The sequence below is a fragment of the Micropterus salmoides genome, unplaced genomic scaffold (genome assembly GCF_014851395.1).
Source record: "Micropterus salmoides isolate LMB-PRFRI ecotype aquatic unplaced genomic scaffold, ASM1485139v1 Ms_hic_scaffold_3355, whole genome shotgun sequence".
Classification (NCBI taxonomy): domain Eukaryota; kingdom Metazoa; phylum Chordata; class Actinopteri; order Centrarchiformes; family Centrarchidae; genus Micropterus; species Micropterus salmoides.
In genome coordinates, this window is record NW_024042657.1 from 865 (window position 1) to 27706 (window position 26842).

Below are 26842 nucleotides of genomic sequence, written 5' to 3' on the forward strand. Positions count from 1 at the left end.
CGACGAGCATGCAGATGAGCTTCCCTGAGACGGTTCCTGACAGTTTGTGCAGAAATTCTTTGACGATCTTGGAGGTGAAGATGCTGGATGTGGAGGTCCTGGGATGGTGTGGTTACACGTGCTCTGCGGTTGTGAGGCCAGTTGGCTGTACTGCCAAATTCTCTGAAATTCCTTTGGAGATGGCTTATGGTAGAGAAATGAACACTCAATTCACGGGCCACCGCTCTGGTGGACATTCCTGCAGCCAGCATGCCAGTTGCACGCTCCCTCAAAGATTTTCGACATCTGTGGCATTGTTCTGTGTGATGGAACTGCAAATTTTCGAGTTGGCCTTTTATTGTGGCCAGCCTAAGGCACACATGTGCAATACCCATGCTGTCTGATCAGCATCTTGATATGCCACACCTGTGAGGTGGATGGATTATCTTGGAAAAGGAGAAATGCTCACTGACACAGATTTTGACAGATTTGTGAACAATATTTGAGAGAAATAGGCCCTTTGTGTACATAGAGAAAGTATTAGATCTTTGAGTTCAGCTCATGATGAATGGCGGCAAAAACAAAAGTTTTGCGTGTATAAGTTTGTTCAGTGAATTTCTGCTCAGAGTAGACGTGGACATAGGGGCATGTTTCCGCCCGGTTTCGAACCGGGGCCCTTTCGCGTGTTAGGCGAACGTGATAACCACTACACTACGGAAACTGCTGAAGACTGCGCGAAGGTCGGGGTTCGATTCCCCGACGGGAGAGTTCAGTTCTCTAGCAGCTGCTGATTATTCACCAAGAAAGACAAAAGTAATACAGCAGCATGGAGGACGTCCATCTGTCTGGGTGAGGATGGGGTTACCTTACCTAATAACAAGAGGACATTGACAAAGCGTATGAGTGAAGTTGTAAGTCCATGTCTTTATTAACAAGTTCTACTTTATGTGTACACAGTAGTATACATTGTGCGGTTGTCTGATAGTTTGGCCGAGTACAGTTTGACTTTAATCCTGAGACGAGAGACCAAAGAGCAGTGTTTCTGCACAGTTTCGAACTGGGACCCTTTCCTATATGAGGCGAACGTGACAGTTTCAGGATATTGATGTGACAAACCCTTGTTTTCGCGCTTCCTGTTCGGGTTACTGATTACATCTGTGTTGCTACGTTTTTGCCGTCTTTGAATTTTACACTAACAGCAATGAGCAAACATCTGGAACATAAACATCATAAAAGAGCAGGTCTAGACCATACTCTATGATGCTATTTACAGAAGCCCAACAGTTCCCACCAAGAGCAAGCACTAGGCGACAGAGGCAAGGAAAAACTTCCTTTTAAGAGGCAGAAACCTCAAGCAGAACCATGGCTCAGGGTGGGCGGCCATCTGCCTCGACCGTATGGGATGAAGGAGAGAGGGGAGAGAGAGAGAGAGAGGGGGAGAGAGAGGGAGAGGGCAGAAGAGGAACACGGAGAAAAAGAGAGGGATGGAAGGAGAGAGAGGGAGGGAGGCAGCCTACACAATATACACACACAGAGGTACAGACAGTAAAGGCGATGTTGCTATAGACTAAATGAAAAAGGGTACAGATATTTATAGTAGTGTTAATGATAACAATCGTAATGTTAATGATTATAATAACTAATAATAATAGGACTAGTAACAATAGTCGTTGCAGCAGAGGGCGCCGAGCAGGAACACGGGGGCAGCAGGTGACCCGCAGCCACAGATCCAGACTCCACAGCTCCAGAGCCAGAAAACCTGCAGGAAGTGATAGCAGGAGAGAGGAGAGGGACGAGAAAGCACAAGACTATCTTTAAGATAAGATGGTGCCTGACCATTAAGGGCTTTGTAGGTAAGAAGAATGATTTTAAATTCTATTCTGGATTTTACTGGAAGCCAATGCAAAGAAGCTAAAACGGGAGAAATATGATCTCTTTTCCTGGTTCCTGTCAGAACACGTGCTGCAGCATTCTGGATCAGCTGAAGAGTCTTAATGGACTTTTTCGAGCAGCCTGATAATAAGGAATTGCAGTAATCCAGCCTAGAAGTAACAAATGCATGGACTAGTTTTTCTGCATCATTTTTAGACAGGATGTTCCTGATTTTCGCAATATTACGTAGCTGAAAAAAGGCGGTCCTTGAAATTTGCTTAATGTGAGACTTAAACGACATGTCCTGATCAAAGATAACTCCAAGATTGCTCACAGTGGTGCTGTTTGACTTTAATCCTGAGACGAGAGACCAAAGGGCAGTGTTTCTGCCCAGTTTCGAACTGGGGACCTTTCGCGTGTGAGGCGAACGTGATAACCACTACACTACAGAAACGGACGCTGCCAGCCCTCACACAAGTGCACCTTACTGCGTTCTTTTTTGAACTGCAGCGTTCGTGGGATCATCACGGGTGGTAGACAGTTTCAGGATATTGATGTGACAAACCCGTGTTTTCGCGCTTCCTGTTCGGGTTACTGATTACATCTGTGTTGCTGCGTTTTTGCCGTCTTTGAATTTTACACTAACAGCAATGAGCAAACATCTGGAGAGCGGAAGCAATACGCTCAAAAGTTCGGAGTCCTCTTCGTTTTCTCGAAACACTGGCACTAAAGAAATGTACTGGCTGATATCAAACGAACTGGGATGTAGACAAGCGGAAATACAGGGCGTGCTTGCGGTGACGCGGTAGTCCTCGCTAGTATAAGACAGTGGGATGTATCTCAGCGTGACTCTACCCTTTCCTTGAGAAAGAGGAGTTCCAGCCTATTGCCATTGGTCCTATTGTCACCTTCCTTCCGTTGACATGGTGCGGTCCGCTTTACTGATGATGTGACCGAGCCGTTTGATATACTGAACAAAATTATAAACGCAGCACTTTTGTTTTTGCCCCCATTCATCATGAGCTGAACTCAAAGATCTAATACTTTCTCTATGTACACAAAGGGCCTATTTCTCTCAAATACAACAAATCTGTCAAAATCTGTGTTAGTGAGCACTTCTCCTTTGCCGAGATAATCCATCCACCTCACAGGTGTGGCATATCGAGATGCTGATCAGACAAGCATGGGTATTGCACAGGTGTGCCTTTGGCTGGCCACAATAAAAGGACACTCGATAATGTGCAGTTTCACTGTATTGAGGGGGCGGGGTTCCCAAAACCAGTCAGTATCTGGTGTGTACATACATGCTGTCTGCCATCTGCCCTGTACAGTGAAAACTCGGATTGATCCGTGAAGAGAACACCTCTCCAAAGTGCCAGGCGCCATCGAATGTGAGCATTTGCCCACTCAAGTCGGTTACGACGACGAGGACGACGAGCATGCAGATGAGCTTCCCTGAGACGGTTCCTGACAGTTTGTGCAGAAATTCTTTGACGATCTTGGAGGTGAAGATGCTGGATGTGGAGGTCCTGGGATGGTGTGGTTACACGTGCTCTGCGGTTGTGAGGCCAGTTGGCTGTACTGCCAAATTCTCTGAAATTCCTTTGGAGATGGCTTATGGTAGAGAAATGAACACTCAATTCACGGGCCACCGCTCTGGTGGACATTCCTGCAGCCAGCATGCCAGTTGCACGCTCCCTCAAAGATTTTCGACATCTGTGGCATTGTTCTGTGTGATGGAACTGCAAATTTTCGAGTTGGCCTTTTATTGTGGCCAGCCTAAGGCACACATGTGCAATACCCATGCTGTCTGATCAGCATCTTGATATGCCACACCTGTGAGGTGGATGGATTATCTTGGAAAAGGAGAAATGCTCACTGACACAGATTTTGACAGATTTGTGAACAATATTTGAGAGAAATAGGCCCTTTGTGTACATAGAGAAAGTATTAGATCTTTGAGTTCAGCTCATGATGAATGGCGGCAAAAACAAAAGTTTTGCGTGTATAAGTTTGTTCAGTGAATTTCTGCTCAGAGTAGACGTGGACATAGGGGCATGTTTCCGCCCGGTTTCGAACCGGGGCCCTTTCGCGTGTTAGGCGAACGTGATAACCACTACACTACGGAAACTGCTGAAGACTGCGCGAAGGTCGGGGTTCGATTCCCCGACGGGAGAGTTCAGTTCTCTAGCAGCTGCTGATTATTCACCAAGAAAGACAAAAGTAATACAGCAGCATGGAGGACGTCCATCTGTCTGGGTGAGGATGGGGTTACCTTACCTAATAACAAGAGGACATTGACAAAGCGTATGAGTGAAGTTGTAAGTCCATGTCTTTATTAACAAGTTCTACTTTATGTGTACACAGTAGTATACATTGTGCGGTTGTCTGATAGTTTGGCCGAGTACAGTTTGACTTTAATCCTGAGACGAGAGACCAAAGAGCAGTGTTTCTGCACAGTTTCGAACTGGGACCCTTTCCTATATGAGGCGAACGTGACAGTTTCAGGATATTGATGTGACAAACCCTTGTTTTCGCGCTTCCTGTTCGGGTTACTGATTACATCTGTGTTGCTACGTTTTTGCCGTCTTTGAATTTTACACTAACAGCAATGAGCAAACATCTGGAACATAAACATCATAAAAGAGCAGGTCTAGACCATACTCTATGATGCTATTTACAGAAGCCCAACAGTTCCCACCAAGAGCAAGCACTAGGCGACAGAGGCAAGGAAAAACTTCCTTTTAAGAGGCAGAAACCTCAAGCAGAACCATGGCTCAGGGTGGGCGGCCATCTGCCTCGACCGTATGGGATGAAGGAGAGAGAGGGAGAGAGAGAGAGAGAGAGAGGGGGAGAGAGAGGGAGAGGGCAGAAGAGGAACACGGAGAAAAAGAGAGGGATGGAAGGAGAGAGAGGGGAGGGAGGCAGCCTACACAATATACACACACAGAGGTACAGACAGTAAAGGCGATGTTGCTATAGACTAAATGAAAAAGGGTACAGATATTTATAGTAGTGTTAATGATAACAATCGTAATGTTAATGATTATAATAACAATAATAATAATAGGACTAGTAACAATAGTCGTTGCAGCAGAGGGCGCCGAGCAGGAACACGGGGGCAGCAGGTGACCCGCAGCCACAGATCCAGACTCCACAGCTCCAGAGCCAGAAAACCTGCAGGAAGTGATAGCAGGAGAGAGGAGAGGGACGAGAAAGCACAAGACTATCTTTAAGATAAGATGGTGCCTGACCATTAAGGGCTTTGTAGGTAAGAAGAATGATTTTAAATTCTATTCTGGATTTTACTGGAAGCCAATGCAAAGAAGCTAAAACGGGAGAAATATGATCTCTTTTCCTGGTTCCTGTCAGAACACGTGCTGCAGCATTCTGGATCAGCTGAAGAGTCTTAATGGACTTTTTCGAGCAGCCTGATAATAAGGAATTGCAGTAATCCAGCCTAGAAGTAACAAATGCATGGACTAGTTTTTCTGCATCATTTTTAGACAGGATGTTCCTGATTTTCGCAATATTACGTAGCTGAAAAAAGGCGGTCCTTGAAATTTGCTTAATGTGAGACTTAAACGACATGTCCTGATCAAAGATAACTCCAAGATTGCTCACAGTGGTGCTGTTTGACTTTAATCCTGAGACGAGAGACCAAAGGGCAGTGTTTCTGCCCAGTTTCGAACTGGGGACCTTTCGCGTGTGAGGCGAACGTGATAACCACTACACTACAGAAACGGACGGCTGCCAGCCCTCACACAAGTGCACCTTACTGCGTTCTTTTTTGAACTGCAGCGTTCGTGGATCATCACGGGTGGTAGACAGTTTCAGGATATTGATGTGACAAACCCGTGTTTTCGCGCTTCCTGTTCGGGTTACTGATTACATCTGTGTTGCTGCGTTTTTGCCGTCTTTGAATTTTACACTAACAGCAATGAGCAAACATCTGGAGAGCGGAAGCAATACGCTCAAAAGTTCGGAGTCCTCTTCGTTTTCTCGAAACACTGGCACTAAAGAAATGTACTGGCTGATATCAAACGAACTGGGATGTAGACAAGCGGAAATACAGGGCGTGCTTGCGGTGACGCGGTAGTCCTCGCTAGTATAAGACAGTGGGATGTATCTCAGCGTGACTCTACCCTTTCCTTGAGAAAGAGGAGTTCCAGCCTATTGCCATTGGTCCTATTGTCACCTTCCTTCCGTTGACATGGTGCGGTCCGCTTTACTGATGATGTGACCGAGCCGTTTGATATACTGAACAAAATTATAAACGCAGCACTTTTGTTTTTGCCCCCATTCATCATGAGCTGAACTCAAAGATCTAATACTTTCTCTATGTACACAAAGGGCCTATTTCTCTCAAATACAACAAATCTGTCAAAATCTGTGTTAGTGAGCACTTCTCCTTTGCCGAGATAATCCATCCACCTCACAGGTGTGGCATATCGAGATGCTGATCAGACAAGCATGGGTATTGCACAGGTGTGCCTTTGGCTGGCCACAATAAAAGGACACTCGATAATGTGCAGTTTCACTGTATTGAGGGGGCGGGGTTCCCAAAACCAGTCAGTATCTGGTGTGTACATACATGCTGTCTGCCATCTGCCCTGTACAGTGAAAACTCGGATTGATCCGTGAAGAGAACACCTCTCCAAAGTGCCAGGCGCCATCGAATGTGAGCATTTGCCCACTCAAGTCGGTTACGACGACGAGGACGACGAGCATGCAGATGAGCTTCCCTGAGACGGTTCCTGACAGTTTGTGCAGAAATTCTTTGACGATCTTGGAGGTGAAGATGCTGGATGTGGAGGTCCTGGGATGGTGTGGTTACACGTGCTCTGCGGTTGTGAGGCCAGTTGGCTGTACTGCCAAATTCTCTGAAATTCCTTTGGAGATGGCTTATGGTAGAGAAATGAACACTCAATTCACGGGCCACCGCTCTGGTGGACATTCCTGCAGCCAGCATGCCAGTTGCACGCTCCCTCAAAGATTTTCGACATCTGTGGCATTGTTCTGTGTGATGGAACTGCAAATTTTCGAGTTGGCCTTTTATTGTGGCCAGCCTAAGGCACACATGTGCAATACCCATGCTGTCTGATCAGCATCTTGATATGCCACACCTGTGAGGTGGATGGATTATCTTGGAAAAGGAGAAATGCTCACTGACACAGATTTTGACAGATTTGTGAACAATATTTGAGAGAAATAGGCCCTTTGTGTACATAGAGAAAGTATTAGATCTTTGAGTTCAGCTCATGATGAATGGCGGCAAAAACAAAAGTTTTGCGTGTATAAGTTTGTTCAGTGAATTTCTGCTCAGAGTAGACGTGGACATAGGGGCATGTTTCCGCCCGGTTTCGAACCGGGGCCCTTTCGCGTGTTAGGCGAACGTGACAAACCCGTGTTTTCGCGCTTCCTGTTCGGGTTACTGATTACATCTGTGTTGCTGCGTTTTTGCCGTCTTTGAATTTTACACTAACAGCAATGAGCAAACTCTGGAGAGCGGAAGCAATACGCTCAAAAGTTCGGAGTCCTCTTCGTTTTCTCGAAATACTGGCACTAAAGAATGTACTGGCTGATATCAAACGAACTGGATGTAGACAAGCGGAAATACAGGGCGTGCTTGCGGTGACGCGGTAGTCCTCGCTAGTATAAGACAGTGGGATGTATCAGCGTGACTCTACCCTTTCCTTGAGAAGAGGAGTTCCAGCCTATTGCCATTGGTCCTATTGTCACCTTCCTTCCGTTGACATGGTGCGGTCCGCTTTACTGATGATGTGACCGAGCCGTTGATATACTGAACAAAATTATAAACGCAGCACTTTTGTTTTTGCCCCCATTCATCATGAGCTGAACTCAAAGATCTAATACTTTCTCTATGTACACAAAGGGCCTATTTCTCTCAAATACAACAAATCTGTCAAATTTGGCTGGCCACATAAAAGGACACTCGATAAGTGCAGTTCACTGTATTGAGGGGCGGGGTTCCCAAAACCAGTCAGTATCTGGTGTGTACATACATGCTGTCTGCCATCTGCCCTGTACAGTGAAAACTCGGATGATCCGTGAAGGAACACCTCTCCAAAGTGCCAGGCGCCATCGAATGTGAGCATTTGCCCACTCAAGTCGGTTACGACGACGAGGACGACGAGCATGCAGATGAGCTTCCTTGAGACGGTTCCTGACAGTTTGTGCAGAAATCTTTGACGATCTTGGAGGTGAAGATGCTGGATGTGGAGGTCCTGGGATGGTGTGGTTACACGTGCTCTGCGGTTGTGAGGCCAGTTGGCTGTACTGCCAAATTCTCTGAAATTCCTTTGGAGATGGCTTATGGTAGAGAAATGAACACTCAATTCACGGGCCACCGCTCGGTGGACATTCCTGCAGCCAGCATGCCAGTTGCACGCTCCCTCAAAGATTTCGACATCTGTGGCATTGTTCTGTGTGATGGAACTGCAAATTTCAAGTTGGCCTTTTATTGTGGCCAGCCTAAGGCACACATGTGCAATACCCATGCTGTCTGATCAGCATCTTGATATGCACACCTGTGAGGTGGATGGATTATCTTGGAAAAGGAGAAATGCTCACTGACACAGATTTTGACAGATTTGTGAACAATATTTGAGAGAAATAGGCCCTTTGTGTACATAGAGAAAGTATTAGATCTTTGAGTTCAGCTCATGATGAATGGCGGCAAAAACAAAAGTTTTGCGTGTATAAGTTTGTTCAGTGAATTTCTGCTCAGAGTAGACGTGGACATAGGGGCATGTTTCGGCCCGGTTTCGAACCGGGGCCCTTTCGCGTGTTAGGCGAACGTGACAAACCCGTGTTTTTCGCGCTTCCTGTTCGGGTTACTGATTACTCTGTGTTGCTGCGTTTTTGCCGTCTTTGAATTTACACTAACAGCAATGAGCAAACATCTGGAACATAAACATCATAAAAGAGCAGATCTAGACCATACTCTATGATGCTATTTACAGAAGCCCAACAGTTCCCACCAAGAGCAAGCACTAGGCGACAGAGGCAAGGAAAAACTTCCTTTTAAGAGGCAGAAACCTCAAGCAGAACCATGGCTCAGGGTGGGCGGCCATCTGCCTCGACCGTATGGGTGAAGGAGAGAGAGGAGAGAGAGAGAGGGGGGGGGGGGAGAGAGGGAGAGGGCAGAAGAGAACACGGAGAAAAAGGAGAAAAGATGGAAGGGAGAGAGGGGAGGGAGGCAGCCTACACAATATACACACACAGAGGTACAGACAGTAAAGGCGATGTTGCTATAGACTAAATGAAAAAGGGTACAGATATTTATAGTAGTGTTAATGATAACAATCGTAATGTTAATGATTATAATAACAATAATAATAATAGGACTAGTAACAATAGTCGTTGCAGCAGAGGGCGCCGAGCAGGAACACGGGGGCAGCAGGTGACCCGCAGCCACAGATCCAGACTCCACAGCTCCAGAGCCAGAAAACCTGCAGGAAGTGATAGCAGGAGAGAGGAGAGGGACGAGAAAGCACAAGACTATCTTTAAGATAAGATGGTGCCTGACCATTAAGGGCTTTGTAGGTAAGAAGAATGATTTTAAATTCTATTCTGGATTTTACTGGAAGCCAATGCAAAGAAGCTAAAACGGGAGAAATATGATCTCTTTTCCTGGTTCCTGTCAGAACACGTGCTGCAGCATTCTGGATCAGCTGAAGAGTCTTAATGGACTTTTTCGAGCAGCCTGATAATAAGGAATTGCAGTAATCCAGCCTAGAAGTAACAAATGCATGGACTAGTTTTTCTGCATCATTTTTAGACAGGATGTTCCTGATTTTCGCAATATTACGTAGCTGAAAAAAGGCGGTCCTTGAAATTTGCTTAATGTGAGACTTAAACGACATGTCCTGATCAAAGATAACTCCAAGATTGCTCACAGTGGTGCTGTTTGACTTTAATCCTGAGACGAGAGACCAAAGGGCAGTGTTTCTGCCCAGTTTCGAACTGGGGACCTTTCGCGTGTGAGGCGAACGTGATAACCACTACACTACAGAAACGGACGGCTGCCAGCCCTCACACAAGTGCACCTTACTGCGTTCTTTTTTGAACTGCAGCGTTCGTGGATCATCACGGGTGGTAGACAGTTTCAGGATATTGATGTGACAAACCCGTGTTTTCGCGCTTCCTGTTCGGGTTACTGATTACATCTGTGTTGCTGCGTTTTTGCCGTCTTTGAATTTTACACTAACAGCAATGAGCAAACATCTGGAGAGCGGAAGCAATACGCTCAAAAGTTCGGAGTCCTCTTCGTTTTCTCGAAACACTGGCACTAAAGAAATGTACTGGCTGATATCAAACGAACTGGGATGTAGACAAGCGGAAATACAGGGCGTGCTTGCGGTGACGCGGTAGTCCTCGCTAGTATAAGACAGTGGGATGTATCTCAGCGTGACTCTACCCTTTCCTTGAGAAAGAGGAGTTCCAGCCTATTGCCATTGGTCCTATTGTCACCTTCCTTCCGTTGACATGGTGCGGTCCGCTTTACTGATGATGTGACCGAGCCGTTTGATATACTGAACAAAATTATAAACGCAGCACTTTTGTTTTTGCCCCCATTCATCATGAGCTGAACTCAAAGATCTAATACTTTCTCTATGTACACAAAGGGCCTATTTCTCTCAAATACAACAAATCTGTCAAAATCTGTGTTAGTGAGCACTTCTCCTTTGCCGAGATAATCCATCCACCTCACAGGTGTGGCATATCGAGATGCTGATCAGACAAGCATGGGTATTGCACAGGTGTGCCTTTGGCTGGCCACAATAAAAGGACACTCGATAATGTGCAGTTTCACTGTATTGAGGGGGCGGGGTTCCCAAAACCAGTCAGTATCTGGTGTGTACATACATGCTGTCTGCCATCTGCCCTGTACAGTGAAAACTCGGATTGATCCGTGAAGAGAACACCTCTCCAAAGTGCCAGGCGCCATCGAATGTGAGCATTTGCCCACTCAAGTCGGTTACGACGACGAGGACGACGAGCATGCAGATGAGCTTCCCTGAGACGGTTCCTGACAGTTTGTGCAGAAATTCTTTGACGATCTTGGAGGTGAAGATGCTGGATGTGGAGGTCCTGGGATGGTGTGGTTACACGTGCTCTGCGGTTGTGAGGCCAGTTGGCTGTACTGCCAAATTCTCTGAAATTCCTTTGGAGATGGCTTATGGTAGAGAAATGAACACTCAATTCACGGGCCACCGCTCTGGTGGACATTCCTGCAGCCAGCATGCCAGTTGCACGCTCCCTCAAAGATTTTCGACATCTGTGGCATTGTTCTGTGTGATGGAACTGCAAATTTTCGAGTTGGCCTTTTATTGTGGCCAGCCTAAGGCACACATGTGCAATACCCATGCTGTCTGATCAGCATCTTGATATGCCACACCTGTGAGGTGGATGGATTATCTTGGAAAAGGAGAAATGCTCACTGACACAGATTTTGACAGATTTGTGAACAATATTTGAGAGAAATAGGCCCTTTGTGTACATAGAGAAAGTATTAGATCTTTGAGTTCAGCTCATGATGAATGGCGGCAAAAACAAAAGTTTTGCGTGTATAAGTTTGTTCAGTGAATTTCTGCTCAGAGTAGACGTGGACATAGGGGCATGTTTCCGCCCGGTTTCGAACCGGGGCCCTTTCGCGTGTTAGGCGAACGTGACAAACCCGTGTTTTCGCGCTTCCTGTTCGGGTTACTGATTACATCTGTGTTGCTGCGTTTTTGCCGTCTTTGAATTTTACACTAACAGCAATGAGCAAACATCTGGAGAGCGGAAGCAATACGCTCAAAAGTTCGGAGTCCTCTTCGTTTTCTCGAAACACTGGCACTAAAGAAATGTACTGGCTGATATCAAACGAACTGGGATGTAGACAAGCGGAAATACAGGGCGTGCTTGCGGTGACGCGGTAGTCCTCGCTAGTATAAGACAGTGGGATGTATCTCAGCGTGACTCTACCCTTTCCTTGAGAAAGAGGAGTTCCAGCCTATTGCCATTGGTCCTATTGTCACCTTCCTTCCGTTGACATGGTGCGGTCCGCTTTACTGATGATGTGACCGAGCCGTTTGATATACTGAACAAAATTATAAACGCAGCACTTTTGTTTTTGCCCCCATTCATCATGAGCTGAACTCAAAGATCTAATACTTTCTCTATGTACACAAAGGGCCTATTTCTCTCAAATACAACAAATCTGTCAAAATCTGTGTTAGTGAGCACTTCTCCTTTGCCGAGATAATCCATCCACCTCACAGGTGTGGCATATCGAGATGCTGATCAGACAAGCATGGGTATTGCACAGGTGTGCCTTTGGCTGGCCACAATAAAAGGACACTCGATAATGTGCAGTTTCACTGTATTGAGGGGGCGGGGTTCCCAAAACCAGTCAGTATCTGGTGTGTACATACATGCTGTCTGCCATCTGCCCTGTACAGTGAAAACTCGGATTGATCCGTGAAGAGAACACCTCTCCAAAGTGCCAGGCGCCATCGAATGTGAGCATTTGCCCACTCAAGTCGGTTACGACGACGAGGACGACGAGCATGCAGATGAGCTTCCCTGAGACGGTTCCTGACAGTTTGTGCAGAAATTCTTTGACGATCTTGGAGGTGAAGATGCTGGATGTGGAGGTCCTGGGATGGTGTGGTTACACGTGCTCTGCGGTTGTGAGGCCAGTTGGCTGTACTGCCAAATTCTCTGAAATTCCTTTGGAGATGGCTTATGGTAGAGAAATGAACACTCAATTCACGGGCCACCGCTCTGGTGGACATTCCTGCAGCCAGCATGCCAGTTGCACGCTCCCTCAAAGATTTTCGACATCTGTGGCATTGTTCTGTGTGATGGAACTGCAAATTTTCGAGTTGGCCTTTTATTGTGGCCAGCCTAAGGCACACATGTGCAATACCCATGCTGTCTGATCAGCATCTTGATATGCCACACCTGTGAGGTGGATGGATTATCTTGGAAAAGGAGAAATGCTCACTGACACAGATTTTGACAGATTTGTGAACAATATTTGAGAGAAATAGGCCCTTTGTGTACATAGAGAAAGTATTAGATCTTTGAGTTCAGCTCATGATGAATGGCGGCAAAAACAAAAGTTTTGCGTGTATAAGTTTGTTCAGTGAATTTCTGCTCAGAGTAGACGTGGACATAGGGGCATGTTTCCGCCCGGTTTCGAACCGGGGCCCTTTCGCGTGTTAGGCGAACGTGATAACCACTACACTACGGAAACTGCTGAAGACTGCGCGAAGGTCGGGGTTCGATTCCCCGACGGGAGAGTTCAGTTCTCTAGCAGCTGCTGATTATTCACCAAGAAAGACAAAAGTAATACAGCAGCATGGAGGACGTCCATCTGTCTGGGTGAGGATGGGGTTACCTTACCTAATAACAAGAGGACATTGACAAAGCGTATGAGTGAAGTTGTAAGTCCATGTCTTTATTAACAAGTTCTACTTTATGTGTACACAGTAGTATACATTGTGCGGTTGTCTGATAGTTTGGCCGAGTACAGTTTGACTTTAATCCTGAGACGAGAGACCAAAGAGCAGTGTTTCTGCACAGTTTCGAACTGGGACCCTTTCCTATATGAGGCGAACGTGACAGTTTCAGGATATTGATGTGACAAACCCTTGTTTTCGCGCTTCCTGTTCGGGTTACTGATTACATCTGTGTTGCTACGTTTTTGCCGTCTTTGAATTTTACACTAACAGCAATGAGCAAACATCTGGAACATAAACATCATAAAAGAGCAGATCTAGACCATACTCTATGATGCTATTTACAGAAGCCCAACAGTTCCCACCAAGAGCAAGCACTAGGCGACAGAGGCAAGGAAAAACTTCCTTTTAAGAGGCAGAAACCTCAAGCAGAACCATGGCTCAGGGTGGGCGGCCATCTGCCTCGACCGTATGGGGTGAAGGAGAGAGAGGGAGAGGGAGAGAGAGGGGGGGGGAGAGAGAGGGAGAGGGCAGAAGAGGAACACGGAGAAAAAGAGAGGGATGGAAGGAGAGAGAGGGGAGGGAGGCAGCCTACACAATATACACACACAGAGGTACAGACAGTAAAGGCGATGTTGCTATAGACTAAATGAAAAAGGGTACAGATATTTATAGTAGTGTTAATGATAACAATCGTAATGTTAATGATTATAATAACAATAATAATAATAGGACTAGTAACAATAGTCGTTGCAGCAGAGGGCGCCGAGCAGGAACACGGGGGCAGCAGGTGACCCGCAGCCACAGATCCAGACTCCACAGCTCCAGAGCCAGAAAACCTGCAGGAAGTGATAGCAGGAGAGAGGAGAGGGACGAGAAAGCACAAGACTATCTTTAAGATAAGATGGTGCCTGACCATTAAGGGCTTTGTAGGTAAGAAGAATGATTTTAAATTCTATTCTGGATTTTACTGGAAGCCAATGCAAAGAAGCTAAAACGGGAGAAATATGATCTCTTTTCCTGGTTCCTGTCAGAACACGTGCTGCAGCATTCTGGATCAGCTGAAGAGTCTTAATGGACTTTTTCGAGCAGCCTGATAATAAGGAATTGCAGTAATCCAGCCTAGAAGTAACAAATGCATGGACTAGTTTTTCTGCATCATTTTTAGACAGGATGTTCCTGATTTTCGCAATATTACGTAGCTGAAAAAAGGCGGTCCTTGAAATTTGCTTAATGTGAGACTTAAACGACATGTCCTGATCAAAGATAACTCCAAGATTGCTCACAGTGGTGCTGTTTGACTTTAATCCTGAGACGAGAGACCAAAGGGCAGTGTTTCTGCCCAGTTTCGAACTGGGGACCTTTCGCGTGTGAGGCGAACGTGATAACCACTACACTACAGAAACGGACTGCTGCCAGCCCTCACACAAACCCGTGTTTTCGCGCTTCCTGTTCGGGTTACTGATTACATCTGTGTTGCTGCGTTTTTGCCGTCTTTGAATTTTACACTAACAGCAATGAGCAAACATCTGGAGAGCGGAAGCAATACGCTCAAAAGTTCGGAGTCCTCTTCGTTTTCTCGAAACACTGGCACTAAAGAAATGTACTGGCTGATATCAAACGAACTGGGATGTAGACAAGCGGAAATACAGGGCGTGCTTGCGGTGACGCGGTAGTCCTCGCTAGTATAAGACAGTGGGATGTATCTCAGCGTGACTCTACCCTTTCCTTGAGAAAGAGGAGTTCCAGCCTATTGCCATTGGTCCTATTGTCACCTTCCTTCCGTTGACATGGTGCGGTCCGCTTTACTGATGATGTGACCGAGCCGTTTGATATACTGAACAAAATTATAAACGCAGCACTTTTGTTTTTGCCCCCATTCATCATGAGCTGAACTCAAAGATCTAATACTTTCTCTATGTACACAAAGGGCCTATTTCTCTCAAATACAACAAATCTGTCAAATTTGGCTGGCCACAATAAAAGGACACTCGATAATGTGCAGTTTCACTGTATTGAGGGGGCGGGGTTCCCAAAACCAGTCAGTATCTGGTGTGTACATACATGCTGTCTGCCATCTGCCCTGTACAGTGAAAACTCGGATTGATCCGTGAAGAGAACACCTCTCCAAAGTGCCAGGCGCCATCGAATGTGAGCATTTGCCCACTCAAGTCGGTTACGACGACGAGGACGACGAGCATGCAGATGAGCTTCCCTGAGACGGTTCCTGACAGTTTGTGCAGAAATTCTTTGACGATCTTGGAGGTGAAGATGCTGGATGTGGAGGTCCTGGGATGGTGTGGTTACACGTGCTCTGCGGTTGTGAGGCCAGTTGGCTGTACTGCCAAATTCTCTGAAATTCCTTTGGAGATGGCTTATGGTAGAGAAATGAACACTCAATTCACGGGCCACCGCTCTGGTGGACATTCCTGCAGCCAGCATGCCAGTTGCACGCTCCCTCAAAGATTTTCGACATCTGTGGCATTGTTCTGTGTGATGGAACTGCAAATTTTCGAGTTGGCCTTTTATTGTGGCCAGCCTAAGGCACACATGTGCAATACCCATGCTGTCTGATCAGCATCTTGATATGCCACACCTGTGAGGTGGATGGATTATCTTGGAAAAGGAGAAATGCTCACTGACACAGATTTTGACAGATTTGTGAACAATATTTGAGAGAAATAGGCCCTTTGTGTACATAGAGAAAGTATTAGATCTTTGAGTTCAGCTCATGATGAATGGCGGCAAAAACAAAAGTTTTGCGTGTATAAGTTTGTTCAGTGAATTTCTGCTCAGAGTAGACGTGGACATAGGGGCATGTTTCCGCCCGGTTTCGAACCGGGGCCCTTTCGCGTGTTAGGCGAACGTGACAAACCCGTGTTTTCGCGCTTCCTGTTCGGGTTACTGATTACATCTGTGTTGCTACGTTTTTGCCGTCTTTGAATTTTACACTAACAGCAATGAGCAAACATCTGGAACATAAACATCATAAAAGAGCAGATCTAGACCATACTCTATGATGCTATTTACAGAAGCCCAACAGTTCCCACCAAGAGCAAGCACTAGGCGACAGAGGCAAGGAAAAACTTCCTTTTAAGAGGCAGAAACCTCAAGCAGAACCATGGCTCAGGGTGGGCGGCCATCTGCCTCGACCGTATGGGGTGAAGGAGAGAGAGGGAGAGAGAGAGAGAGGGGGGGGGGGGAGGAGAGGGAGAGGGCAGAAGAGGAACACGGAGAAAAAGAGAGGGATGGAAGGAGAGAGAGGGGAGGGAGGCAGCCTACACAATATACACACACAGAGGTACAGACAGTAAAGGCGATGTTGCTATAGACTAAATGAAAAAGGGTACAGATATTTATAGTAGTGTTAATGATAACAATCGTAATGTTAATGATTATAATAACAATAATAATAATAGGACTAGTAACAATAGTCGTTGCAGCAGAGGGCGCCGAGCAGGAACACGGGGGCAGCAGGTGACCCGCAGCCACAGATCCAGACTCCACAGCTCCAGAGCCAGAAAACCTGCAGGAAGTGATAGCAGGAGAGAGGAGAGGGACGAGAAAGCAAAGACTATCTTTAAGATAAGATGGTGCCTGACCATTAAGGGCTTTGTAGGTAAGAAGAATGATTTTAAATTCTATTCTGGATTTTACTGGAAGCCAATGCAAAGAAGCTAAAACGGGAGAAATATGATCTCTTTTCCTGGTTCCTGTCAGAACACGTGCTGCAGCATTCTGGATCAGCTGAAGAGTCTTAATGGACTTTTTCGAGCAGCCTGATAATAAGGAATTGCAGTAATCCAGCCTAGAAGTAACAAATGCATGGACTAGTTTTTCTGCATCATTTTTAGACAGGATGTTCCTGATTTTCGCAATATTACGTAGCTGAAAAAAGGCGGTCCTTGAAATTTGCTTAATGTGAGACTTAAACGACATGTCCTGATCAAAGATAACTCCAAGATTGCTCACAGTGGTGCTGTTTGACTTTAATCCTGAGACGAGAGACCAAAGGGCAGTGTTTCTGCCCAGTTTCGAACTGGGGACCTTTCGCGTGTGAGGCGAACGTGATAACCACTACACTACAGAAACGGACTGCTGCCAGCCCTCACACAAGTGCACCTTACTGCGTTCTTTTTTGAACTGCAGCGTTCGTGGGATCATCACGGGTGGTAGACAGTTTCAGGATATTGATGTGACAAACCCGTGTTTTCGCGCTTCCTGTTCGGGTTACTGATTACATCTGTGTTGCTGCGTTTTTGCCGTCTTTGAATTTTACACTAACAGCAATGAGCAAACATCTGGAGAGCGGAAGCAATACGCTCAAAAGTTCGGAGTCCTCTTCGTTTTCTCGAAACACTGGCACTAAAGAAATGTACTGGCTGATATCAAACGAACTGGGATGTAGACAAGCGGAAATACAGGGCGTGCTTGCGGTGACGCGGTAGTCCTCGCTAGTATAAGACAGTGGGATGTATCTCAGCGTGACTCTACCCTTTCCTTGAGAAAGAGGAGTTCCAGCCTATTGCCATTGGTCCTATTGTCACCTTCCTTCCGTTGACATGGTGCGGTCCGCTTTACTGATGATGTGACCGAGCCGTTTGATATACTGAACAAAATTATAAACGCAGCACTTTTGTTTTTGCCCCCATTCATCATGAGCTGAACTCAAAGATCTAATACTTTCTCTATGTACACAAAGGGCCTATTTCTCTCAAATACAACAAATCTGTCAAATTGGCTGGCCACAATAAAAGGACACTCGATAATGTGCAGTTTCACTGTATTGAGGGGGCGGGGTTCCCAAAACCAGTCAGTATCTGGTGTGTACATACATGCTGTCTGCCATCTGCCCTGTACAGTGAAAACTCGGATTGATCCGTGAAGAGAACACCTCTCCAAAGTGCCAGGCGCCATCGAATGTGAGCATTTGCCCACTCAAGTCGGTTACGACGACGAGGACGACGAGCATGCAGATGAGCTTCCCTGAGACGGTTCCTGACAGTTTGTGCAGAAATTCTTTGACGATCTTGGAGGTGAAGATGCTGGATGTGGAGGTCCTGGGATGGTGTGTTACACGTGCTCTGCGGTTGTGAGGCCAGTTGGCTGTACTGCCAAATTCTCTGAAATTCCTTTGGAGATGGCTTATGGTAGAGAAATGAACACTCATTCACGGGCCACCGCTCTGGTGGACATTCCTGCAGCCAGCATGCCAGTTGCACGCTCCCTCAAAGATTTTCGACATCTGTGGCATTGTTCTGTGTGATGGAACTGCAAATTTTCGAGTTGGCCTTTTATTGTGGCCAGCCTAAGGCACACATGTGCAATACCCATGCTGTCTGATCAGCATCTTGATATGCCACACCTGTGAGGTGGATGGATTATCTTGGAAAAGGAGAAATGCTCACTGACACAGATTTGACAGATTTGTGAACAATATTTGAGAGAAATAGGCCCTTTGTGTACATAGAGAAAGTATTAGATCTTTGAGTTCAGCTCATGATGAATGGCGGCAAAAACAAAAGTTTTGCGTGTATAAGTTTGTTCTGCTCAGAGTAGACGTGGACATAGGGGCATGTTTCGGCCCGGTTTCGAACCGGGCCCTTTCGCGTGTTAGGCGAACGTGACAAACCCGTGTTTTCGCGCTTCTGTTCGGGTTACTGATTACATCTGTGTTGCTGCGTTTTTGCCGTCTTTGAATTTTACACTAACAGCAATGAGCAAACATCTGGAACATAAACATCATAAAAGAGCAGATCTAGACCATACTCTATGATGCTATTTACAGAAGCCCAACAGTTCCCACCAAGAGCAAGCACTAGGCGACAGAGGCAAGGAAAAACTTCCTTTTAAGAGGCAGAAACCTCAAGCAGAACCATGGCTCAGGGTGGGCGGCCATCTGCCTCGACCGTATGGGGTGAAGGAGAGAGGGAGAGAGAGAGAGAGGGGGGGGGGGGGAGAGAGGGAGAGGGCAGAAGAGGAACACGGAGAAAAAGAGAGGGATGGAAGGAGAGAGAGGGGGGGAGGCAGCCTACACTATACACACACAGAGGTACAGACAGTAAAGGCGATGTTGCTATAGACTAAATGAAAAAGGGTACAGATATTTATAGTAGTGTTAATGATAACAATCGTAATGTTAATGATTATAATACAATAATAATAATAGGACTAGTAACAATAGTCGTTGCAGCAGAGGGCGCCGAGCAGGAACACGGGGGCAGCAGGTGACCCGCAGCCACAGATCCAGACTCCACAGCTCCAGAGCCAGAAAACCTGCAGGAAGTGATAGCAGAGAGAGAAGGGACGAGAAAGCACAAGACTATCTTTAAGATAAGATGGTGCCTGACCATTAAGGGCTTTGTAGGTAAGAAGAATGATTTTAAATTCTATTCTGGATTTTACTGGAAGCCAATGCAAAGAAGCTAAAACGGGAGAAATATGATCTCTTTCCTGGTTCCTGTCAGAACACGTGCTGCAGCATTCTGGATCAGCTGAAGAGTCTTAATGGACTTTTTCGAGCAGCCTGATATAAGGAATTGCAGTAATCAGCCTAGAAGTAACAAATGCATGGACTAGTTTTTCTGCATCATTTTTAGACAGGATTTCCTGATTTTCGCAATATTACGTAGCTGAAAAAGGCGGTCCTTGAAATTTGCTTAATGTGAGACTTAAACGACATGTCCTGATCAAAGATACTCCAAGATTGCTCACAGTGGTGCTGTTTGACTTTAATCCTGAGACGAGAGACCAAAGGGCAGTGTTTCTGCCCGTTTCGAACTGGGGACCTTTCGCGTGTGAGGCGAACGTGATAACCACTACACTACAGAAACGGACTGCTGCCAGCCCTCACACAAACCCGTGTTTTCGCGCTTCCTGTTCGGTTACTGATTACATCTGTGTTGCTGCGTTTTTGCCGTCTTTGAATTTTACACTAACAGCAATGAGCAAACATCTGGAGAGCGGAAGCAATACGCTCAAAAGTTCGGAGTCCTCTTCGTTTTCTCGAAACACTGGCACTAAAGAAATGTACTGGCTGATATCAACGAACTGGATGTAGACAAGCGGAAATACAGGGCGTGCTTGCGGTGACGCGGTAGTCCTCGCTAGTATAAGACAGTGGGATGTATCTCAGCGTGACTCTACCCTTTCCTTGAGAAAGAGGAGTTCCAGCCTATTGCCATTGGTCCTATTGTCACCTTCCTTCCGTGACATGGTGCGGTCCGCTTTACTGATGATGTGACCGAGCCGTTTGATATACTGAACAAATTATAAACGCAGCACTTTTGTTTTTGCCCCCATTCATCATGAGCTGAACTCAAATCTAATACTTTCTCTATGTACACAAAGGGCCTATTTCTCTCAAATACAACAAATCTGTCAAATTTGGCTGGCCACAATAAAAGGACACTCGATAGTGCAGTTTCACTGTATGAGGGGGCGGGGTTCCCAAAACCAGTCAGTATCTGGTGTGTACATACATGCTGTCTGCCATCTGCCCTGTACAGTGAAAACTCGGATTGATCCGTGAAGAGAACACCTCTCCAAAGTGCCAGGCGCCATCGAATGTGAGCATTTGCCCACTCAAGTCGGTTACGACGACGAGGACGACGAGCATGCAGATGAGCTTCCCTGAGACGGTTCCTGACAGTTTGTGCAGAAATTCTTTGACGATCTTGGAGGTGAAGATGCTGGATGTGGAGGTCCTGGGATGGTGTGGTTACACGTGCTCTGCGGTTGTGAGGCCAGTTGGCTGTACTGCCAAATTCTCTGAAATTCCTTTGGAGATGGCTTATGGTAGAGAAATGAACACTCAATTCACGGGCCACCGCTCTGGTGGACATTCCTGCAGCCAGCATGCCAGTTGCACGCTCCCTCAAAGATTTTCGACTTCTGTGGCATTGTTCTGTGTGATGGAACTGCAAATTTTCAATTGGCCTTTTATTGTGGCCAGCCTAAGGCACACATGTGCAATACCCATGCTGTCTGATCAGCATCTTGATATGCCACACCTGTGAGGTGGATGGATTATCTTGGAAAAGGAGAAATGCTCACTGACACAGATTTTGACAGATTTGTGAACAATATTTGAGAGAAATAGGCCCTTTGTACATAGAGAAAGTATTAGATCTTTGAGTTCAGCTCATGATGAATGGCGGCAAAAACAAAAGTTTTGCGTGTATAAGTTTGTTCAGTGAATTTCTGCTCAGAGTAGACGTGGACATAGGGGCATGTTTCGGCCCGGTTTCGAACCGGGGCCCTTTGCGTGTTAGGCGACGTGACAAACCCGTGTTTTCGCGCTTCCTGTTCGGGTTACTGATTACATCTGTGTTGCTGCGTTTTTGCCGTCTTTGAATTTACACTAACAGCAATGAGCAAACATCTGGAACATAAACATCATAAAAGAGCAGGTCTAGACCATACTCTATGATGCTATTTACAGAAGCCCAACAGTTCCCACCAAGAGCAAGCACTAGGCGACAGAGGCAAGGAAAAACTTCCTTTTAAGAGGCAGAAACCTCAAGCAGAACCATGGCTCAGGGTGGGCGGCCATCTGCCTCGACCGTATGGGTGAAGGAGAGAGAGGGAGAGAGAGAGAGAGGGGGGGGGGGGGGGAGAGGGAGAGGGCAGAAGAGGAACACGGAGAAAAAGAGAGGGATGGAAGGAGAGAGGGGGGGAGGCAGCCTACACAATATACACACACAGAGGTACAGACAGTAAAGGCGATGTTGCTATAGACTAAATGAAAAAGGGTACAGATATTTATAGTAGTGTTAATGATAACAATCGTAATGTTAATGATTATAATAACAATAATAATAATAGGTAGTAACAATAGTCGTTGCAGCAGAGGGCGCCGAGCAGGAACACGGGGGCAGCAGGTGACCCGCAGCCACAGATCCAGACTCCACAGCTCCAGAGCCAGAAAACCTGCAGGAAGTGATAGCAGGAGAGAGGAGAGGGACGAGAAAGCACAAGACTATCTTTAAGATAAGATGGTGCCTGACCATTAAGGGCTTTGTAGGTAAGAAGAATGATTTTAAATTCTATTCTGGATTTTACTGGAAGCCAATGCAAAGAAGCTAAAACGGGAGAAATATGATCTCTTTTCCTGGTTCCTGTCAGAACACGTGCTGCAGCATTCTGGATCAGCTGAAGAGTCTTAATGGACTTTTTCGAGCAGCCTGATAATAAGGAATTGCAGTAATCCAGCCTAGAAGTAACAAATGCATGGACTAGTTTTTCTGCATCATTTTTAGACAGGATGTTCCTGATTTTCGCAATATTACGTAGCTGAAAAAAGGCGGTCCTTGAAATTTGCTTAATGTGAGACTTAAACGACATGTCCTGATCAAAGATAACTCCAAGATTGCTCACAGTGGTGCTGTTTGACTTTAATCCTGAGACGAGAGACCAAAGGGCAGTGTTTCTGCCCAGTTTCGAACTGGGGACCTTTCGCGTGTGAGGCGAACGTGATAACCACTACACTACAGAAACGGACGGCTGCCAGCCCTCACACAAGTGCACCTTACTGCGTTCTTTTTTGAACTGCAGCGTTCGTGGGATCATCACGGGTGGTAGACAGTTTCAGGATATTGATGTGACAAACCCGTGTTTTCGCGCTTCCTGTTCGGGTTACTGATTACATCTGTGTTGCTGCGTTTTTGCCGTCTTTGAATTTTACACTAACAGCAATGAGCAAACATCTGGAGAGCGGAAGCAATACGCTCAAAAGTTCGGAGTCCTCTTCGTTTTCTCGAAACACTGGCACTAAAGAAATGTACTGGCTGATATCAAACGAACTGGGATGTAGACAAGCGGAAATACAGGGCGTGCTTGCGGTGACGCGGTAGTCCTCGCTAGTATAAGACAGTGGGATGTATCTCAGCGTGACTCTACCCTTTCCTTGAGAAAGAGGAGTTCCAGCCTATTGCCATTGGTCCTATTGTCACCTTCCTTCCGTTGACATGGTGCGGTCCGCTTTACTGATGATGTGACCGAGCCGTTTGATATACTGAACAAAATTATAAACGCAGCACTTTTGTTTTTGCCCCCATTCATCATGAGCTGAACTCAAAGATCTAATACTTTCTCTATGTACACAAAGGGCCTATTTCTCTCAAATACAACAAATCTGTCAAAATCTGTGTTAGTGAGCACTTCTCCTTTGCCGAGATAATCCATCCACCTCACAGGTGTGGCATATCGAGATGCTGATCAGACAAGCATGGGTATTGCACAGGTGTGCCTTTGGCTGGCCACAATAAAAGGACACTCGATAATGTGCAGTTTCACTGTATTGAGGGGGCGGGGTTCCCAAAACCAGTCAGTATCTGGTGTGTACATACATGCTGTCTGCCATCTGCCCTGTACAGTGAAAACTCGGATTGATCCGTGAAGAGAACACCTCTCCAAAGTGCCAGGCGCCATCGAATGTGAGCATTTGCCCACTCAAGTCGGTTACGACGACGAGGACGACGAGCATGCAGATGAGCTTCCCTGAGACGGTTCCTGACAGTTTGTGCAGAAATTCTTTGACGATCTTGGAGGTGAAGATGCTGGATGTGGAGGTCCTGGGATGGTGTGGTTACACGTGCTCTGCGGTTGTGAGGCCAGTTGGCTGTACTGCCAAATTCTCTGAAATTCCTTTGGAGATGGCTTATGGTAGAGAAATGAACACTCAATTCACGGGCCACCGCTCTGGTGGACATTCCTGCAGCCAGCATGCCAGTTGCACGCTCCCTCAAAGATTTTCGACATCTGTGGCATTGTTCTGTGTGATGGAACTGCAAATTTTCGAGTTGGCCTTTTATTGTGGCCAGCCTAAGGCACACATGTGCAATACCCATGCTGTCTGATCAGCATCTTGATATGCCACACCTGTGAGGTGGATGGATTATCTTGGAAAAGGAGAAATGCTCACTGACACAGATTTTGACAGATTTGTGAACAATATTTGAGAGAAATAGGCCCTTTGTGTACATAGAGAAAGTATTAGATCTTTGAGTTCAGCTCATGATGAATGGCGGCAAAAACAAAGTTTTGCGTGTATAAGTTTGTTCTGCTCAGAGTAGACGTGGACATAGGGGCATGTTTCGGCCCGGTTTCGAACCGGGGCCCTTTCGCGTGTTAGGAACGTGACAACCCGTGTTTTCGCGCTTCCTGTTCGGGTTACTGATTACATCTGTGTTGCTGCGTTTTTGCCGTCTTTGAATTTACACTAACAGCAATGAGCAAACATCTGGAACATAAACATCATAAAAGAGCAGATCTAGACCATACTCTATGATGCTATTTACAGAAGCCCAACAGTTCCCACCAAGAGCAAGCACTAGGCGACAGAGGCAAGGAAAAACTTCCTTTTAAGAGGCAGAAACCTCAAGCAGAACCATGGCTCAGGGTGGGCGGCCATCTGCCTCGACCGTATGGGTGAAGGAGAGAGGGGAGAGAGAGAGAGAGGGGGGGGGGAGAGGGAGAGGGCAGAAGAGGAACACGGAGAAAAGAGAGGGATGGAAGGAGAGAGGGGAGGGAGGCAGCCTACACAATATACACACACAGAGGTACAGACAGTAAAGGCGATGTTGCTATAGACTAAATGAAAAAGGGTACAGATATTTATAGTAGTGTTAATGATAACAATCGTAATGTTAATGATTATAATAACAATAATAATAATAGGACTAGTAACAATAGTCGTTGCAGCAGAGGGCGCCGAGCAGGAACACGGGGGCAGCAGGTGACCCGCAGCCACAGATCCAGACTCCACAGCTCCAGAGCCAGAAAACCTGCAGGAAGTGATAGCAGGAGAGAGAGAGGACGAGAAAGCACAAGACTATCTTTAAGATAAGATGGTGCCTGACCATTAAGGGCTTTGTAGGTAAGAAGAATGATTTTAAATTCTATTCTGGATTTTACTGGAAGCCAATGCAAAGAAGCTAAAACGGGAGAAATATGATCTCTTTTCCTGGTTCCTGTCAGAACACGTGCTGCAGCATTCTGGATCAGCTGAAGAGTCTTAATGGACTTTTTCGAGCAGCCTGATAATAAGGAATTGCAGTAATCCAGCCTAGAAGTAACAAATGCATGGACTAGTTTTTCTGCATCATTTTTAGACAGGATGTTCCTGATTTTCGCAATATTACGTAGCTGAAAAAAGGCGGTCCTTGAAATTTGCTTAATGTGAGACTTAAACGACATGTCCTGATCAAAGATAACTCCAAGATTGCTCACAGTGGTGCTGTTTGACTTTAATCCTGAGACGAGAGACCAAAGGGCAGTGTTTCTGCCCAGTTTCGAACTGGGGACCTTTCGCGTGTGAGGCGAACGTGATAACCACTACACTACAGAAACGGACTGCTGCCAGCCCTCACACAAACCCGTGTTTTCGCGCTTCCTGTTCGGGTTACTGATTACATCTGTGTTGCTGCGTTTTTGCCGTCTTTGAATTTTACACTAACAGCAATGAGCAAACATCTGGAGAGCGGAAGCAATACGCTCAAAAGTTCGGAGTCCTCTTCGTTTTCTCGAAACACTGGCACTAAAGAAATGTACTGGCTGATATCAAACGAACTGGGATGTAGACAAGCGGAAATACAGGGCGTGCTTGCGGTGACGCGGTAGTCCTCGCTAGTATAAGACAGTGGGATGTATCTCAGCGTGACTCTACCCTTTCCTTGAGAAAGAGGAGTTCCAGCCTATTGCCATTGGTCCTATTGTCACCTTCCTTCCGTTGACATGGTGCGGTCCGCTTTACTGATGATGTGACCGAGCCGTTTGATATACTGAACAAAATTATAAACGCAGCACTTTTGTTTTTGCCCCCATTCATCATGAGCTGAACTCAAAGATCTAATACTTTCTCTATGTACACAAAGGGCCTATTTCTCTCAAATACAACAAATCTGTCAAATTTGGCTGGCCACAATAAAAGGACACTCGATAATGTGCAGTTTCACTGTATTGAGGGGGCGGGGTTCCCAAAACCAGTCAGTATCTGGTGTGTACATACATGCTGTCTGCCATCTGCCCTGTACAGTGAAAACTCGGATTGATCCGTGAAGAGAACACCTCTCCAAAGTGCCAGGCGCCATCGAATGTGAGCATTTGCCCACTCAAGTCGGTTACGACGACGAGGACGACGAGCATGCAGATGAGCTTCCCTGAGACGGTTCCTGACAGTTTGTGCAGAAATTCTTTGACGATCTTGGAGGTGAAGATGCTGGATGTGGAGGTCCTGGGATGGTGTGGTTACACGTGCTCTGCGGTTGTGAGGCCAGTTGGCTGTACTGCCAAATTCTCTGAAATTCCTTTGGAGATGGCTTATGGTAGAGAAATGAACACTCAATTCACGGGCCACCGCTCTGGTGGACATTCCTGCAGCCAGCATGCCAGTTGCACGCTCCCTCAAAGATTTTCGACATCTGTGGCATTGTTCTGTGTGATGGAACTGCAAATTTTCGAGTTGGCCTTTTATTGTGGCCAGCCTAAGGCACACATGTGCAATACCCATGCTGTCT

At 46.3% G+C, this 26842-nt stretch overlaps 11 non-coding genes across 11 annotated transcripts; all 11 read right to left on the reverse strand.

The window, feature by feature from the left end:
• Window positions 1-627: 627 nt before the first annotated feature.
• trnav-aac lies at window positions 628-700 on the reverse strand. Its single transcript has one exon. It is a non-coding gene; the product is annotated as a tRNA-Val (tRNA).
• Window positions 701-2232: 1532 nt separating this feature from the next.
• Window positions 2233-2305, reverse strand: trnav-cac. Its single transcript has one exon. It is a non-coding gene; the product is annotated as a tRNA-Val (tRNA).
• Window positions 2306-3909: 1604 nt separating this feature from the next.
• On the reverse strand, window positions 3910-3982 carry trnav-aac. Its single transcript has one exon. It is a non-coding gene; the product is annotated as a tRNA-Val (tRNA).
• Window positions 3983-5522: 1540 nt separating this feature from the next.
• Window positions 5523-5595, reverse strand: trnav-cac. The gene has a single exon. It is a non-coding gene; the product is annotated as a tRNA-Val (tRNA).
• Window positions 5596-9820: 4225 nt separating this feature from the next.
• Window positions 9821-9893, reverse strand: trnav-cac. The gene has a single exon. It is a non-coding gene; the product is annotated as a tRNA-Val (tRNA).
• Window positions 9894-13047: 3154 nt separating this feature from the next.
• Window positions 13048-13120, reverse strand: trnav-aac. The gene has a single exon. It is a non-coding gene; the product is annotated as a tRNA-Val (tRNA).
• A 1538-nt stretch (window positions 13121-14658) lies between these two features.
• trnav-cac lies at window positions 14659-14731 on the reverse strand. The gene has a single exon. It is a non-coding gene; the product is annotated as a tRNA-Val (tRNA).
• A 2613-nt stretch (window positions 14732-17344) lies between these two features.
• Window positions 17345-17417, reverse strand: trnav-cac. Its single transcript has one exon. It is a non-coding gene; the product is annotated as a tRNA-Val (tRNA).
• A 2669-nt stretch (window positions 17418-20086) lies between these two features.
• trnav-cac lies at window positions 20087-20158 on the reverse strand. The gene has a single exon. It is a non-coding gene; the product is annotated as a tRNA-Val (tRNA).
• A 2592-nt stretch (window positions 20159-22750) lies between these two features.
• On the reverse strand, window positions 22751-22823 carry trnav-cac. Its single transcript has one exon. It is a non-coding gene; the product is annotated as a tRNA-Val (tRNA).
• A 2780-nt stretch (window positions 22824-25603) lies between these two features.
• On the reverse strand, window positions 25604-25676 carry trnav-cac. The gene has a single exon. It is a non-coding gene; the product is annotated as a tRNA-Val (tRNA).
• Window positions 25677-26842: the final 1166 nt, after the last annotated feature.